Consider the following 20,143-nt stretch of genomic DNA (forward strand, 5'->3'; position numbering starts at 1 on the left):
CATTTTGTTTAGGTCGGAGCATATGAAAAACATATTTTTCTAACATTGATAGCACTTTTAGCCGAATACAAGGTTAATAGATTAGTATCATGGCACAATTTTATTTCCAATTCGATTTCGACCCTTTCTTTTGTATACAGTATAGATAAAAGTTTGAACGTAAACGCACTCACACGGCTATCCGAGTAAACCAAGAACTTGTTTTTGGCCAGCAGTACAGCTTTAGTAAGGGCGACTGCAACTTTCACTTGCACCCGAATGTTTCATTCAGTGCCAGTTGCTACAAGCGTAAAGATCTCGACACAAAATAATTTCGGCAGTCAAAAGATTTCAAAATCATCCAAAAATTTATGTGAAAATGTGAGTGTTGACGTAATAATTTCAGTGCTCAAAATAGTTGCATATACAAGAGTTTGTGATGTAAATACTTATTGCAATTTGTCGTTAACAAACGGCGGTCTTATATCAACCATCAGAAGCAAAGAAAACAAATGCGTCACTTTCGCCAAAGAAGTTTAAAAAATAAATTGTATTTATTTCGTATATATAGAAGCCTACGAACAAAGCAATCAAAATAATAGTAAAATTCGAAGAAGCTTGTACCGAAGACTGTTAATAATATAAAGTCTGTGGCATATCAGTTTGTGGATCTAAAAAAGTGTTTTAGCTGATCGTAAGTCAAATTGGCAACTCGATATATTTGAAGTATTGAACTTAACTTTTATGAGGTTTATGAGAGTGACTTAATTGCAAATTCATTAACCCCCAAAGCCTATACACGGAGTAACAATGGTAAAACAGCTCGAATATATGGGAAAATAGGTAATAGATCGAGACACCAAGAGTTTTCTCCGAATGGCAAACCCCACAAGCGGTATAATAATGTGCGATAACAGAATATGTGAAAGTGTACTGAAATAACGCTAGGCCAGGAAATTTGAATATATTGACAGAAAACCCACTAGTGATTAGAGCTGTAGCAGACCACAACATTCAGATTTCAGATAGGAAGAATGAATTACCCATTGCGAGAACTGAACTAAATTGTATTTCACATTCTGAGATTTCCACAAAGCGTTGTTACTTTTTAACTGTAATTCACGCAATTACATAGTCTCATAGAAGAAAAAACTAACTAAAAGCAAAACTAACATAGGCGCAAAATCATGACCATTTTAACTATACGGTTTGTAACCAGAAGGAGACGAGATATACTTCTAATACATATCTATCGACCGATAAATTATAAATACACTTTCGCGAAGTTGCCTAAAAATTGTTTCAGATTTAAATGTTTCCCATATTTTTTACTAACATTGTGTTCCATCTAGGGTTGCCAGATGGACTGGAATGGATTTCCTTTGTTATGTCCAGTTACAAACTATTCAATAATATTTCCAGCTAAATATTTCAATAGAAAAGACTATACGTTTAGTTATTTATCTCTTTCATTCTCAATAAGGTAATTTTTGATTGTTAATTACATTTAACCAGCAATCAATTACACCCAGAGAGAGAGAAAGCGTACACTGAAAAAACAGTGAACCCACCAGGAAGAAAACTTTCTGTTAATTTTAGAAAATTTTGAATATTTGTAGAAAATTTTAATTAAACAGTATTACAAAAGTTGGCATCACGCCGATGTGATAAAAATAATTATATATTTTTCTACAAATTCAAGAAAATTTATTTGACATAACTAAGTTTTTTCACTTGTTAAAGAAAATTTTGTAGTTTCAAGGAAAAACTTGGAGTTCAAAATTGCAAGAATGTCTTTAGTGACATACGAAGTTCATGATGGACGCATTTTTGGTAAAATTTACAAATTTAAAGAAATTCTGAACTATTTTGTGGAAGACACGAATTTAGTTCATCTTTATGCTTCATTGGAGTATATTTTTTTCATCGGGTTTAGTTAATTTAACTAACGTACACAAAAAACTATTAGAGTAACGAAAACTTTCTCTAAACATAATAATTCCATGAACTAAAATAAAGTTAAATTGGCTTTAGGGAAATAGAGAGTTCACTTTTTTTTTGAGTGTAGTAACACAAAATTTTCTCTTTTAATTAACACTTTCGACCCCGAATTTTTATCGGTATCGCTAAACAAATGTTTATATTTTTAAACATCTAGCCAACATTTCGGATGGCCACGTCCATTCGTTTGGGCGGTAAAGAATGTTGCCTGTAGGCAACTTTGGGCAATTGTGACTATAAAATGGTTTGTTTTGTAATGATAGACGTATTACGTTTTATTGGATTTTTTAAAGTTTGTTGCCATTTTTACAGTAAATATATACTTGAATGCGAACGTGAGTGAAATTTCACTGACGCTCAGGCACATTCACGAAGAAATATTTCTACTCACGCACGCCATGTGGGTAGGAATTCACGCCCACGCAAATTCACGGTATGAAAAGTCATACTCGCGCACGCTCACGCACGAACAACGTTTATGCCTCACGCTCCCACACGATTCAAAACAATTTTCGTAATTCACGACAAATCTCGTGATTCACGAATATTTTCGGAACACGACAATTCTGGCGGCTCAATAAAATTCTCGTAATTGAGGAAATTTCTCGCGACTCACAACAATATTCTTCATTCTCGAAAATGTTTGTGATACAACAATTACTATTCACTAAAATTCTTGTAATTCACGACAAATCTCATGACTCGCTGCAATTACTGATGAGTACTTAACATTCATAACTCATGACGGAACAATTAGCATAATTAATTTTTTTGTGTCCCTGTTTTATCGTGAACGTGTACATTATCGTGAGCACGAATTTTATCGTGAACGTGGATTTTATCGTGAGCGTGCGTTGGATCGTGAACGTGAATTTTTACCATGAGCGTGATTTCGGAGAAATTTTACTCACTCACAATCACGAACACAATTTGATTTTTACTCACGCACGACACATTTTTGTGTAGTCCCGTTCACGCACATTCACGACATTTAGTTTGAATTTCATTCACTGCTTCGAGTGAATCACGCGTGATTTACGAAAATGTTTTGTTTTGAACCCATGCCATTTTAAATGGCGGTCTAAAAACCACAGTATAATATGTAAAACGCCAATATTCGTGCTAATCCACCAGTAGGTTACCATGAAGACCGATATCTATGGCTTCCTCCCATTTTACGATTCCTTCCAAATTCCTCCCCAGCACTGCAAATATGTCTTCCACATCATCGCCGCATTCCACGTCACTGTGACATCCCAATCGAAGTTCAAAATTTGTTCAATATCATTGTTTTTTATACCTTTTTTCTCTAGGTCTCATGTCCAAAAATGTGTAATTTTACAAACATAACATGTATAAAAACCTCTTTCCAAATTCGCAAATATTTGTTTCTTGGGGACGTGCGTACTAATGAAAAAATATGCTAATTGACCACCAAATTAGCTATTTTTTATTCAAATTGAAGAAAACACTTGTAGCTTTCGATACCGATACAGTTTTATGAACGAAAACAAAAACAACGTTGACAGTGAGTCCCAAAACACAAAAAGTTGTCCACAGGCAACTTTAGGGTCGAAAGGGTTAAAAAACGATACACACTGTACACGCGAATAAAAAAAACCGTTTGGAAAACGTGTACCGAAAACGTTTTTCTTTTGCTAGAGTTTTTTGAATTGCTTCGAAAATTTTAAAGTTTTATCACCAAAAAAAATCGTTTGTTACAAAATTTTTATTTTTTCAATAAAAAAAGTTATTTTTGAAACATCAACACAATCCATTTCGTTTATATCAAACACTGTTCTTTTCTGACTTTAGGTCTTTAATAAGACACATTACATTTCAAAATTTAATATACTACAATGTAATGTTGAATATTTTTTCGGAATCTTCCGAACATATTTGGAATATATGTTAAAAACAAAAAAAAAACTTTGGTAGAAGCAGGGATCGAACCCACGACCCTTGGCATGCAAGTCGGACGTAGCAACCACTGCTCCACGGTGCCAAACTAAATGTTTGTTTCTGTTAAATAAACTTTGTTTATTCGGTTCGTGGGCGTCGCAAGCTATGCTATATAAATATAATTTATATGGATATTTATCTATTGATGACAATAACAGGTACATAGCTCAGTGTTTAGTGTGTTGGCTTACAAAGTGCATGGTCCGCGGTAGAGGTGTGCACGTGAGTAATAGTTTACTCACAGTCACGCACACTCACGACTGAAAAATCATACTCATGCACGATATTTTTTGGCAAGACTCACGCTCACGCACACTCACGAAAAGAACATTTTTACTCACGCACACTCACGCACGAAAACGTCGTGACTCACGAAAAATACCGTGACTCACGAAAAATATCGTGACTCGCGAATAATTTTATGATTAATTTGCCTTACCGAAGTGTCAGAAAACATGAACATTATTAAAATCGAGAGTGTTATTAAACTCTTAACATCTCAGGTGTCACTAAAATTGTAATTGAATTTAACTCTTAAGCGTTTTATGTTGGTGAGCAGGAATATTTTCGTGAGTGTAATTCGTTACTCAGGCACACTCACGAAGATATTATTTTCGTGACTCACGCTCGCGCACGACATTTTGGTTTGTTAATCACGCTCACGCACACTCACTCTCTTGTCATGAGCGTGACTCACGCACGAATCACGAAAATTTTCGTGAGTCACGACAATTTCGTGTCACGTGCACACCTCTAGTCCGCGGTTCGATTCTCCGTCCAGGCGAAAGGTAAAAAAAATGTAAAAATTTATAAAATCGTATAATTTCTTCTACATTGTTGGTATTACAGGAAAAGGTGTTAAGAACTAAAAAACCTCGTGGATGTGAGGGAAAATGCAATTAGCAAGAAAACAATATTTTTTTTTGTTTGTCTTTATGAAATTGTTTTTCTTCCAAATACACTTCCTTACAGCGAAAAGCGAATGAGAAACGAACTTTGTTTGTCTAAAATTTCGTTTGGGAGGAAAGAATTATTTTTTTGCGTGTAAAATTCTCCAATTTTTTACTATTCTTTCATTTAAAAAATGCCTTTATGTCTCTTTTCTTGTCTTCAGAGTTAATACTTTTTTACTACAGTTTTTTTTTGTCTCTACTGAAAATAAAAAAATTTGGTGTTACTACACACAAAAAAAAAAATTTTTTTGATTTCAATCACGAAAATCGCGGATTCAATCATTTTTTAAATTGAAATGTCTTCAATCACGAAAATGATAGTATCAATCACCCATTTTGATTGAAAACCAATACGATTTTCAATTAAAAATTTAATTGACTTTTGTCACGGAATCAATTAATTGTGTGATTGAATCATTGATTTTTAACATAAAATTCAATCACAGTTTTAATTGAATCAATTAAAATTTTAATTAATTTCGCGACAAAAATCAATCAACTATTTGATTCATTCAATTAAATAATTAATTGAAATTGGCTATAAATTTCGATCAAAAAATTTATATATTGCGACCCCAAAATCGTATTTAGTTTTATTTGAAATAAAAGAAAATATGTGTTTCTTATAAAACATATTCAATATTTTATTATTTTTTGAATTATGCAATAGACAAATAAATTTGGTTCTTGTTATTTGTGTTTTGTTCTAACATAACTTACTAATACAATTACTATCAATAACAACTATAGGGTGAAAAAATAAATTATATAAATCATTATCTTCCTTATAATAATAACCATGTTAGCATGTTCCTTCTAATATGTAGATGCGCCTAGATTTCCAATAATTCAGCAGCCTGTAAGCTAAATTAGAATAATTTGAATTTAAATTTGTTCAATTAAAAATTAATTTTGTTAAACATTACCTGCATAGAATATCAAGTTCAATTCTTAGTTCCAGGTTACAGATTTATAATCTTCTTTTGTAGTTGTAGTCTTTTAGCATAAACACGTGTATTAAGGAGCTCGGTAATTTAATTTTAGTAACAATTCCTTTCCAAAATCCACACATTGAAATCGTCTATTAAAATTTGAACCAATGAAAGACAAAAATAATGGGAAAACAATGTAGTATTTGGTATTATATTTATGTTATTTTGTAAATTCGGGAAATAAAAAAAATATAAATGGAAAATACATATTTTTATTATTTTCGGATATTTTTCATATTTTTAAATCCAAAAGAAATAACTTTTTTTACCATTACATAATTCAGCTCATTAGTTTATATATCAGATATACTGCTCTCTACTTGTGTTCAAACTGAAAAAGGCAGGTAAAGCAAAAATGCAATTTAATTCCAACGCCACTTCCCAACTTCAAGGTGAATCTTCCAACAAACCCATACCGCTCTTGGTTTTAAGAAAACTAGGAGCGAAAAAAATATAATTTTAAAAGATCAAGAAGGTACCCACTTTTTTGTTGCAAACATATTCTTATATATTTGATAAAATGATGGAGTTGATGGGATTGATTGGTCAATTTCACAAAATAAAATTGGTCACTAAAAGAAATGAATAAAAAAAAATATATTATTTTAGTCCGTTTAATGTAAACAGGCTTCAATGGAAACCCGTATTCACATTTCACAATTTCTTACCTTCAATAAACGTAGATTATTTTCCATTTTTACAATACCACAAAACACAAACACAGGTAATTTCAAATGCGTTCTCTCATATATTTTTTTGAAACCTTTACCACGTGGTCGTTTGTTGTTGCACACTTTATTTATTTCAACCCTTTGCTATGATTTGTTGTTGCGTTCAAAATATTTATGCACACATATTGAATGCAGCAGACAGAATGTCGCCAATCATGTTTTTCAATTTACGCGAAAAACAAAAAACCAACCGTTCGTTACGAGTTACTTCCACAGACTGATCTCTCCATCATACATTGTTGAATAAATACCCATTCTCTTGTTATCTTTTCGCTCTTTCCATTGCTCAAAATTATTCAATTTCAATCACAAAGGTGATTGGATCAATCACATGTGTAATTGGAAACGGAAAAAATTTCAATCACGTTTGTAATTGAAAATTATTTCCGAATTGATTAACAAATTGATTGAATCAATTAATGTTTTAATTGGAAACGTAACAAATATCAATCATTTTTTTTTATTGGTTTTTATTCGGATTTGATTAAATAATTAATTGAATCAATTAACATATTAATTGAATCCGTTTCCAAATTCAATTAAGTGCTTAATTGAAAAAATTTGGGTGATAATTTTTTGTGTGTACCCTTTTGTTTAATCGGTGCGATATGTGTTATCTATAAGAACTGCATTAACCCTATTCTCATAAGCGTAGGAAGGCCTCTGGGGAGGGGGCTTAGACCCCCCCAGAAAAATTTTAGCCCCCCAGAATTTGAAACCCTATTTACGATTTTACATTTTGTATTGTTGTTGTTTTTTATTGCAGCTTAAAACCATGCATTGACTAAACTACAAGTGTAGCTTAACCAACAGAGGAAAAGAATGTTTGTCAAATTTATTTGGGCAAAGCCCTATAGATTGCAAGATGGTTGGATGGACGCACGTTTCGGAATTACCACATTCCTCATCAGCATCCTCTACTTGCAGCAAAACTATCAACCAATTATCTGAATAAATTCAGGCAGTTTATTAAAACCAACAAAAACCACACTTACATTTTTATAAAAATTAAACAAGTCTATACTCGTACAACGCACAAAGTTTCACTAAAGACTTTCATGCACAATCGAATTTCTTGGGTTGTGGTAGAAGTCTGATATTTATGAAATAAAGCTGTGGTTGAACTTATGATTTAGTTGAATAAAAAGTAGTAATTGATATTAAAACTATTCTTTCATAAATTAATATCTTAATAATACTGCAAAAAAGCGTCGCCAAACAAGAAGTGAAAATGTTCTTTTTGGGTCAGGAAGTGGTACAAAATTGGCGGAGAAGCGATGAATTTAATATGAACTTGTCATAGAACGAATGACCACCGTTTCAACAACCGTTGTAATGAATTTGCATCACTTCTTAAGGTGTGATCAGAATTCAGTGTTTTGAATGTGAAGTAAAAATTTTGTGATATTTTCCCAAATAAATAATTTTTATACTTTTTTATGATTTTTAATGCATTCTAACGCTTGTTTGAAACGTTTTTTCAAATATTATCGATTTTTCTATAATGGATTTAGCATTTTTGTGGCAAAATTTGAATCATTTGTACCATTTTATTTGTTCTTACTCTTTTTTTAAACTATTTAAAAATGAAAACAAAAAATTACACATTAAAATATAAAAAATGAAGTAAAAAACTTCCTGTGTAGTTAAAATAGTTAACTTCTTTGTGAAGACATTTTTGGAAGTGCTTTTAAAGTTGTGCCTTTAGAACAACTCCCAATTTTTTGCTGGGAAAAGTGTGGAACTACCCTACGGGAAATGGATCAACCACAGAACTGGTACAGGACTAGTCCCTGGTGTGTATGGACCAGTCCCAGTTCTGATCAAAACGTATGGAAGGGACCGTCCACTTTAACATGGGTTTGTCATTGACGGAGTAAACTTATATTTTAGGACGCGTCTTGGACTCATCCCAAAGGACACGTCCTGGGACAATTTAGCAGGAGCAACCCATAAACAGGTCCTCAGGAACCAGTCTCGGACAAACTCTTAGAAATCTTCTTCAATTTGGGCTCCTAATCGAACCCGAAATGAAAAAAAACTTGGAATATGTCGAACAAAAGGTTATTCTGATAATTTTATTTCACTAAATGTGAAAATTGCAACTACCTGGAGCACAGGTACCAGTTCTGTGATAGGTCCGTCAGTGGCAATTTGCACCAATTTACCGTAGGGTACTTTTAGTTGATTTATTATAAATTGATTGTCGAGCTATTTTGATGTCTATTTTTTTATTAAATTTTATGAAATAAAACATTAGTTGAACCTATAAGTTCAGTCTATAAAGTTTTAGCTAGGGGGGCTATAGCCCCCCCTAGGAAAATTGTCTAGCTACGCTAATGCCTATTTTGCCCCTTAAATTTAATTTTGTAAGAAAAGATTGAATTAAAAATATGTTCTCTTTTTTAATTTAATTAAATTTACTTTATTTTATTTATGTTTATAAAAAGACTGAATTATAAATGTTTTGCTGTGTTTTTATTATTTATTTAAATATTTTAATAAATAGTTTTATTCCTCATATTTGGGAATCTACTAAATCCAGATTTTTTTTTTTAAATTCGGACAACCTTTACCGAAATTCCAGACAAAAGGGCATTTGAATCTGGCAACCCTAGTTCCACCCCAGGACATCAGCCGACTTACATTTTAAGTCTATAGATTTTGTTGAAGTTTAATAAATTTTGTTCAGATCGAGTCAGATTTATACAGCACCTAACATACCTGACGGATTCGATATGGTATAAAAAAAGTGGATCTGCTAAGTGGTGCGGGTATAATATAGTCAGTCCCGCTCGATTGTAGACGTTCCTTACATGTTTTAATTATTAATTTAGCCTTATTCTATCAAAAAAAAATCAATATTTTATTAATATGTACACTGTTAGAAACATATGTTTCCGTTGCAAACAAAATGTGTTTCGGGCACAATTTTTAAACACAATATATTTAAGTGCAAACAAGTAATGTTCCTAAACTTACACTAAATATTTGGGGCACATATGTTAATATATTAGAATATATTATGTTTAGGGCATGAATGTTTCATAAAGATAATATGTGTGAATGAAAATATATATAAATTTAAAAATTTCGAGTAAATATATATATATATATATATATATATATATATATATATATATATATATATATATATATATATATATATATATATATATATATATATATATATATATATATATATATATATATATATATATATATATATATATATATATATATATATATATATATATATATATATATATATATATATATATATATATATATATATATATATATATATATATATTTACTCGAAATTTTTAAATTTATATATATTTTCATTCACACATATTATCTTTATGAAACATTCATGCCCTAAACATAATATATTCTAATATATTAACATATGTGCCCCAAATATTTAGTGTAAGTTTAGGAACATTACTTGTTTGCACTTAAATATATTGTGTTTAAAAATTGTGCCCGAAACACATTTTGTTTGCAACGGAAACATATGTTTCTAACAGTGTACATATTAATAAAATATTGATTTTTTTTTGATAGAATAAGGCTAAATTAATAATTAAAACATGTAAGGAACGTCTACAATCGAGCGGGACTGACTATATTATACCCGCACCACTTAGCAGATCCACTTTTTTTATACCATATCGAATCCGTCAGGTATGTTAGGTGCTGTATAAATCTGACTCGATCTGAACAAAATTTATTAAACTTCAACAAAATCTATAGACTTAAAATGTAAGTCGGCTGATGTCCTGGGGTGGAACTAGGGTTGCCAGATTCAAATGCCCTTTTGTCTGGAATTTCGGTAAAGGTTGTCCGAATTTAAAAAAAAAAATCTGGATTTAGTAGATTCCCAAATATGAGGAATAAAACTATTTATTAAAATATTTAAATAAATAATAAAAACACAGCAAAACATTTATAATTCAGTCTTTTTATAAACATAAATAAAATAAAGTAAATTTAATTAAATTAAAAAAGAGAACATATTTTTAATTCAATCTTTTCTTACAAAATTAAATTTAAGGGGCAAAATAGGCATTAGCGTAGCTAGACAATTTTCCTAGGGGGGGCTATAGCCCCCCTAGCTAAAACTTTATAGACTGAACTTATAGGTTCAACTAATGTTTTATTTCATAAAATTTAATAAAAAAATAGACATCAAAATAGCTCGACAATCAATTTATAATAAATCAACTAAAAGTACCCTACGGTAAATTGGTGCAAATTGCCACTGACGGACCTATCACAGAACTGGTACCTGTGCTCCAGGTAGTTGCAATTTTCACATTTAGTGAAATAAAATTATCAGAATAACCTTTTGTTCGACATATTCCAAGTTTTTTTTCATTTCGGGTTCGATTAGGAGCCCAAATTGAAGAAGATTTCTAAGAGTTTGTCCGAGACTGGTTCCTGAGGACCTGTTTATGGGTTGCTCCTGCTAAATTGTCCCAGGACGTGTCCTTTGGGATGAGTCCAAGACGCGTCCTAAAATATAAGTTTACTCCGTCAATGACAAACCCATGTTAAAGTGGACGGTCCCTTCCATACGTTTTGATCAGAACTGGGACTGGTCCATACACACCAGGGACTAGTCCTGTACCAGTTCTGTGGTTGATCCATTTCCCGTAGGGTAGTTCCACACTTTTCCCAGCAAAAAATTGGGAGTTGTTCTAAAGGCACAACTTTAAAAGCACTTCCAAAAATGTCTTCACAAAGAAGTTAACTATTTTAACTACACAGGAAGTTTTTTACTTCATTTTTTATATTTTAATGTGTAATTTTTTGTTTTCATTTTTAAATAGTTTAAAAAAAGAGTAAGAACAAATAAAATGGTACAAATGATTCAAATTTTGCCACAAAAATGCTAAATCCATTATAGAAAAATCGATAATATTTGAAAAAACGTTTCAAACAAGCGTTAGAATGCATTAAAAATCATAAAAAAGTATAAAAATTATTTATTTGGGAAAATATCACAAAATTTTTACTTCACATTCAAAACACTGAATTCTGATCACACCTTAAGAAGTGATGCAAATTCATTACAACGGTTGTTGAAACGGTGGTCATTCGTTCTATGACAAGTTCATATTAAATTCATCGCTTCTCCGCCAATTTTGTACCACTTCCTGACCCAAAAAGAACATTTTCACTTCTTGTTTGGCGACGCTTTTTTGCAGTATTATTAAGATATTAATTTATGAAAGAATAGTTTTAATATCAATTACTACTTTTTATTCAACTAAATCATAAGTTCAACCACAGCTTTATTTCATAAATATCAGACTTCTACCACAACCCAAGAAATTCGATTGTGCATGAAAGTCTTTAGTGAAACTTTGTGCGTTGTACGAGTATAGACTTGTTTAATTTTTATAAAAATGTAAGTGTGGTTTTTGTTGGTTTTAATAAACTGCCTGAATTTATTCTGATAATTGGTTGATAGTTTTGCTGCAAGTAGAGGATGCTGATGAGGAATGTGGTAATTCCGAAACGTGCGTCCATCCAACCATCTTGCAATCTATAGGGCTTTGCCCAAATAAATTTGACAAACATTCTTTTCCTCTGTTGGTTAAGCTACACTTGTAGTTTAGTCAATGTATGGTTTTAAGCTGCAATAAAAAACAACAACAATACAAAATGTAAAATCGTAAATAGGGTTTCAAATTCTGGGGGGGGCTAAAATTTTTCTGGGGGGGGTCTAAGCCCCCTCCCCAGAGGCCTTCCTACGCTTATGAGAATAGGGTTAATGCAGTTCTTATAGATAACACATATCGCACCGATTAAACAAAAGGGTACACACAAAAAATTATCACCCAAATTTTTTCAATTAAGCACTTAATTGAATTTGGAAACGGATTCAATTAATATGTTAATTGATTCAATTAATTATTTAATCAAATCCGAATAAAAACCAATAAAAAAAATGATTGATATTTGTTACGTTTCCAATTAAAACATTAATTGATTCAATCAATTTGTTAATCAATTCGGAAATAATTTTCAATTACAAACGTGATTGAAATTTTTTCCGTTTCCAATTACACATGTGATTGATCCAATCACCTTTGTGATTGAAATTGAATAATTTTGAGCAATGGAAAGAGCGAAAAGATAACAAGAGAATGGGTATTTATTCAACAATGTATGATGGAGAGATCAGTCTGTGGAAGTAACTCGTAACGAACGGTTGGTTTTTTGTTTTTCGCGTAAATTGAAAAACATGATTGGCGACATTCTGTCTGCTGCATTCAATATGCGTGCATAAATATTTTGAACGCAACAACAAATCATAGCAAAGGGTTGAAATAAATAAAGTGTGCAACAACAAACGACCACGTGGTAAAGGTTTCAAAAAAATATATGAGAGAACGCATTTGAAATTACCTGTGTTTGTGTTTTGCGGTATTGTAAAAATGGAAAATAATCTACGTTTATTGAAGGTAAGAAATTGTGAAATGTGAATACGGGTTTCCATTGAAGCCTGTTTACATTAAACGGACTAAAATAATATATTTTTTTTATTCATTTCTTTTAGTGACCAATTTTATTTTGTGAAATTGACCAATCAATCCCATCAACTCCATCATTTTATCAAATATATAAGAATATGTTTGCAACAAAAAAGTGGGTACCTTCTTGAACTTTTAAAATTATATTTTTTTTTCGCTCCTAGTTTTCTTAAAACCAAGAGCGGTATGGGTTTGTTGGAAGATTCACCTTGAAGTTGGGAAGTGGCGTTGGAATTAAATTGCATTTTTGCTTTACCTGCCTTTTTCAGTTTGAACACAAGTAGAGAGCAGTATATCTGATATATAAACTAATGAGCTGAATTATGTAATGGTAAAAAAAGTTATTTCTTTTGGATTTAAAAATATGAAAAATATCCGAAAATAATAAAAATATGTATTTTCCATTTATATTTTTTTTATTTCCAGAATTTACAAAGTATCATAAATATAATACCAAATACTACATTGTTTTCCCATTATTTTTGTCTTTCATTGGTTCAAATTTTAATAGACGATTTCAATGTGTGGATTTTGGAAAGTAATTGTTACTAATATGTTAGAATATATTATGTTTAGGGCATGAATGTTTCATAAAGATAATATGTGTGAATGAAAATATATATAAATTTAAAAATTTCGAGTAAATATATATATATATATATATATATATATATATATATATATATATATATATATATATATATATATATATATATATATATATATATATATATATATATATATATATATATATATATATATATATATATATATATATATATATATATATATATATATATATATATATATATATATATATATATATATATATATATATATATATATATATATATGTTATGATATTGTATGGAGAAAGATATAGAGATGGAAACCGGGAGAGTTGACGAAAGATAACACAGCGATAGAATCAAAAGAGAACAATTTCTGTGAAACCGCTTATATGTTGTTTCGGAAAACAGTTGTATGATAAGGCAAAAAATTTGATATGCTTAAGTCTAAATATTATTTAATGTGAATATTAGAATGAGTATTCGGAGTAAAGAGAATATACATTCGGAACAAAGACAATATACATTAAAAAAAATCAGCATGTGTTTTCGCCGTGCGAGCAGCATTTTATGTGTGTGTGGACATGTGTTTTGTTTATCATTTTGGCATTATGCACACAAAAAAATATCACCAAAATTTTTTCAATTAAACACTTAATTGAATTTGGAAACGGATTCAATTAATATGTTAATTGATTCAATTAATTATTTAATCAAATCCGAATAAAAACCAATTAAAAAATTGATTGATATTTGTTACGTTTCCAATTAAAATATTAATTGATTCAATCAATTTGTTAATCAATTCGGAAATAATTTTCAATTACAAACGTGATTGAAATTTTTTCCGTTTCCAATTACACATGTGATTGATCCAATCACCTTTGTGATTGAAATTGAATAAGTTTGAGCAATGGAAAGAGCAAAAAGAGAACAAGAGAATGGGTATTTATTAAACAATGTATGATGGGGAGATCAGTATGTGGAAGTAACTCGTAACGAACGGTTGGGTTTTTGCTTTTCGCATAAATTGAAAAACATGATTGGCGACATTCTGTCTGCTGCATTCAAAATGTGTGCATACATATTTTAAACGCAACAACAAATCATAGCAAAGGGTTGAAATAAATAAAGTGTGCAACATCAAATGGCCACGTGGTAAAGGTTTGAAAAAATATATGACAGAACGCATTTGAAATTACCTGTGGTATTGTAAAAATGGAAAATAATCTACATTTATTGAAGGTAAGAAATTGTGAAATGTGAATACCGTTTTCCAGTGAAGCCTGTTTATATTAAACGGACTAAAATAATATATTTTTTATTAATTTCTTTTAGTGACCAATTTTATTGCGTGAAATTTACCAATCAATCCCATCAACCCCATCATTTTATCAAATGTATAATAATATGTTTGCAATAAAAAAGTGGGCACCGTATTGATCTTTTAAAATTATAAATTTTTTTCACTCCTAGTTTTCTTAAAACCAAGAGCGGTATGGGTTTGTTGGAAGATTCACCTTGAAGTTGCGAAGTAGCGTTGGTATTAAATTGCATTTTGTTTTACCTGCCTTTTTTCAGTTTGAACCCAAGTAGAGAGCAGTATATCTGGTATATAAACTAATGAGCTGAATTATGTAATGGTAAAAAAGTTATTTCTTTTGGATTTAAAAATATGAAAAATATCCGAAAATAATAAAAATATGTATTTTCCATTTATATTTTTGTCTATTTCCAGAATTTGCAAAGTATCATCAATATAATACCAAATATTGCATTGCTTTCCCATTATTTTTGTCTTTGATTGGTTCAAATTTTAATAGACGATTTTAATGTGTGGACATTTTGGAAAGGAATTGTTACTAAAATTAAATTACCGAGCTCCTTAATACACCTTTTTATGCTAAAAGACTACAACTGCAAAAGAAGATTATAAATCTGCAACCTGGAACTAAGAATTGAACTTGATATTCTATGCAGGTAATGTTTAACAAAATTAACTTTTAATTGAACAAAATTAAATTCGAATTATTCTGTTTACTTTCAGAAAAACTAATTTGATTTATTGGAAATCTAGGCGCATCTACATATTAGAAGGAACATGCATGGTTATTATTAAAAGGAAGATAATGATTTATATAATTTATTTTTTCACCCTATAGTTGTTATTGATAGTAGTTGTATTTGTAAGTTATGTAATTCAAAAAATAATAAAATATTAAATATGTTTTATAAGAAACACATATTTTCTTTTATTTAAAAAAAAAAAACTAAATACGATTTTGGGGTCGCAATATATAAATTTTTTGATCGAAATTTATAGCCAATTTCAATTAATTATTTAATTGAATGAATCAAATAGTGGATTGATTTTTGTGGCGAAATTAATTAAAATTTTAATTGATTCAATTAAAACTGTGATTGAATTTTATGTTAAAAATCAATCACGTTTTTAATTGATTCAATCACACAATTAATTGATTCCGTGACAAAAGTCCATTAAATTTTTAATTAAAAATCGTGTTGGTTTTCAATCAAAATGGGTGATTGATACTATCATTTTCGTGATTGAAGACATTTCAATTAAAAAAATGATTGAATCCGCGATTTTCGCGATTTGAAATCAAAAAATTTTTTTGTGTGTGGGTACAACTTTTCTTGGGTCGTTAAAAGAAATCGGAACGTACGAGGAATAAGTCAAAATATTCAGGCAAAAGAAATTAAAAACATCAAAACGGTGGAAAATATTCAAAAATTACAAAGGGATCTTCATAAAAATAACAAAAGGGCACTATACTCATTTTAGAGTTGGGACAGTAAAATGAAAAAAGGAAGAAATAGTGAAAAATTAAACAGTAAGATGTATAAAAACAAAGTTTAGTTCCTCTTTGTTAATAAAGGGTGATACGGTCAAAATTTGGTCAATATAAACTTGACGTATTTCTTTCAATTTTGCATTTAAAAAACCTGAACACCCCTCATTTTGAAGGTGTGTGTGTAGAATGTTGCTCCTATTTTGATTTTGGAATTCACTCTTCAGTTGTCAAAATGCCGTCAAGCAAAAAGAGCAGCGTGTCAAAATTTTGCTCGCGCATCGCGAAAATCCGAGCTACTCACACGCAAAGCTGGAAAAATTGCTAAAAGTTGCCAAATCAACCGTTACAAATGTAATTAAAGTGTTTGGGGAACGTTTGTCGACAGCCAGGACGTCTGGATCGGGGGGAAATCGAAAACCGGAAGCCGCTGAGACGACAAAGAGAGTTGCCGGTAGTTGCAAGCGAAACCCTAACCTCTCTCTCCGAGCTGCCGCAAATAAGCTGGGTGTATCGTCTACAACCGTGCATCGAGCCAAAAATCGAGCCGGACTATCGACTTACAAGAAGGTAGTGACTCCAAATCGCGATGATAAACAAAATACGACGGCCAAAGCGAGATCCCGGAGGCTGTACACGACGATGCTGACGAAGTTTGACTGCGTGGTAATGGACGACGAAACCTACGTCAAAGCCGACTACAAGCAGCTTCCGGGACAGGAGTTTAAACGGCAAAAGGAAGGGGAAAGGTAGCAGATATTTTCAAGCACATAAAACTGTCAAAGTTCGCAAAGAAATATCTGGTTTGGCAAGCCATCTGTACCTGTGGCTTGAAAAGCAGCATTTCATAGCTTCCGGGACTATCAACCAAGACATTTACGTGAAAGAGTGTTTGAATAAACGTCTGCTGCCTTTCCTGAAGAAACACGGTTGTTCCGTACTGTTTTGGCCGGATTTGGCATCTTGCCATTACGGTAAAAAGGCCATGGAGTGGTACGCCGCCAACAACGTGCAGGTGGTTCCCAAGGACAAGAACCTTCCCAAAACGCCAGAGCTCCGCCCAATTGAGAAATACTGGGCTATTGTCAGCGGAACCTAAAGAAGACCAAAAAACTGCTAAGGACGAGCAGCAGTTCAAGGCAAACTGGCTTTCTGCGGCGAAGGAGGTGGACAAGGTGGCTGTACAAAATCTGATGGCAGGTGTCAAGCGTGAGGCCCGGCAATTCGGATTTGGAAAAGCGAAAGCCTAACTGAATATTTTTCCTGAATTTTATACTAATTGAACTTGAAAAAGAAATTTAATTTGATTTTTTAAATAAACGATTTCACCGATTTACACGCGTTTTCTCTTGACCAAATTTTGACCGTATCACCCTTTAAGTAGTCAAAGAGGAGTTAACGGACAACCTTCAAATATAAAAGCGGGCATCAAGTTCGGGGTTTGCAGCTAAAACAATTGAAAGAGTTCAGTTTCTTTAAAATGAATTATTAAAGAAAAGTAAAACGCAAAACATTTTAGAGCGATAATACCAACTTAATGAAATTAAGTACAAAACACAATAAGTTGTAAATGCATTTAAAATGGTGTTAAGTGCTGGTAAAAAACTGTTCACGCCAAAATAAATTAATGTGTATATTATAAAATTATTTATGTATGTTTATACTCGACTCCACGTTCTTCTTTTGTTAGAGTTTTTGAATTCCTTCCAAAATTTCAAACTCTTATACCAGTTTTTGGTTACAAAATTGTTATTTTTGCAATAAAAAAAAAAATATTTTATCCAAAAGCTCAGTCCATTTCGTTTATATCAAGCACTGTTTCTGCACTCTTAGAAAGATATGTTTTTCATATGTTCCGATATAAACAAAATGTGTTTCGGGCACAATTTTAAAACACAATATATTTAAGTGCAAACATGTAATGTTCCTAAACAAACACTAATCGCTTCTGTAACATATACTCCCAAACATATGTTGCTTCAAGCATATACATTTTTGGGTATTGCCCAAACATTTATATGTTTGATCTCTTCCAATATATAATATGTTTGAAAGCATATTGTTCTAAACAATATATGATTGGGTAGTCTAAGTTCCAAACATTTTGTATTTTTGCATCCAAATTCAATAATGTTGTCTTCCAAAAAACAATATGTTATTATGTGAACATATAATATGTTTGGAAGCATTTTGCACCCAAAAATATTATATGCTTAAAAAAATTCTCCCAAACAATATTGTGCTCAAAATTTTATTTATTTATTTATTTATTTACAATCATAATGAATTATGAAAATAAACAGGTAATATAGGTGCTAACAACATAGGTTTTCGACCTGAATGCTCAAAATTTTGTTTCTGCCTAATTGTATATTCCCCCACATCTTTCTCACTTCCACGAGATTTTTTAGTTCTTACACTCTTAGAAAAATATGTTTTTTCATATGTTCCGATATAAACAAAATGTGTTTCGGGCACAATTTTAAAACACAATATATTTAAGTGCAAACATGTAATGTTCCTAAACAAACACTAAATGTTTGGGACATCTATGTTAATATGTTAGAATATATTATGTTTGGGGCAAGAATGTTTCATAAAAATCATATGTGTGAATGCAAACATATATAAATTTACAAATTTCGAGAAAACATACATATGTTGTGATATTTTATTCAAAGCGACAGAGAGAGTATAGAGAAAGAAATAGAGATGGAAACCGGGAGAGTTGACGAAAGATATGAACATAACACAGCGAAAGAATCAAAAGAGAACAGTTTCTGTGAAACCGCTGGTATGTTGTTTCGGAAAACTGTTTTATGATGAGGCCAAAAATTTGATATGCTTAAGTCTAAATATTATTTAATTTGAATAAAGAGAATGGACATTCGGAATCACATACATAAAATGAGAGCAGCATTTTATGTATGTGAGGACATGTGTTTTGTTTATCGTTTTGGCATTATGGGCACAATTTTTTTCTTGGTTCATTAAAAGAAATCAGGGCTCTTCATAAAAATAACGAAAGGGCACTGTACTCTTTTTAGAGTTGGGACAGTAAAATGAAATAAGGAGGAAATAGTGAAAAATTACACAGTAAAATGTATAAAAATAAAGTTTAGTTCCTCTTTATTAATAAGTAGTCCAAGAGGTGTTGACGGACACCTTCAAATATAAAATCGGGCATTAAGTTCGAGTTTTGCAGCTAAAACAATTTAAAAAGTTTATTTTCTTTAAAATGAATTATTAAAGAAAAATAAAAGGCATTTTAAACCGATGGTGTTAAATGCTAGTAAAAAACCTAAAAACCTAAATAAATTTATGTTTATATTATAAAATTATTTATGTATGTTTATACTCGACTCCACGTTCTTCTTTTGTTAGAGTTTTTGAATTCCTTCCAAATTTTAAAGTTTTGTACAAAAAACAGTTTTTTTGTTACAAAATTGTTATTTTTGCAATAAAAAAATAATATTTTATCCAAAAATCAGTCAATTTCGTTTATATCAAGCATTGTTAATGACTATAAATCTTTAATAACCCATATTTCGAAGTTTCATTATAAAAATTTAATATAGTATAAATATAAATGTGT

At 30.8% G+C, this 20,143-nt stretch overlaps 1 protein-coding gene across 1 annotated transcript in view; it reads left to right on the forward strand.

Annotated features, from left to right (window-relative positions):
- Nucleotides 1-282: 282 nt before the first annotated feature.
- Nucleotides 283-20,143, forward strand: part of St1 (Sulfotransferase 1) — a 124,958-nt gene continuing 105,097 nt past the window's right edge. Inside the window, exon 1 of the mRNA XM_075310631.1 lies at nucleotides 283-360. The gene's annotated coding sequence lies outside the window, so the exon portion shown is untranslated. The remainder of the gene's footprint in view (nucleotides 361-20,143) is intronic.

This window comes from Haematobia irritans, chromosome 5 (genome assembly GCF_050003625.1).
Source record: "Haematobia irritans isolate KBUSLIRL chromosome 5, ASM5000362v1, whole genome shotgun sequence".
NCBI classification, from domain to species: Eukaryota; Metazoa; Arthropoda; class Insecta; order Diptera; family Muscidae; genus Haematobia; species Haematobia irritans.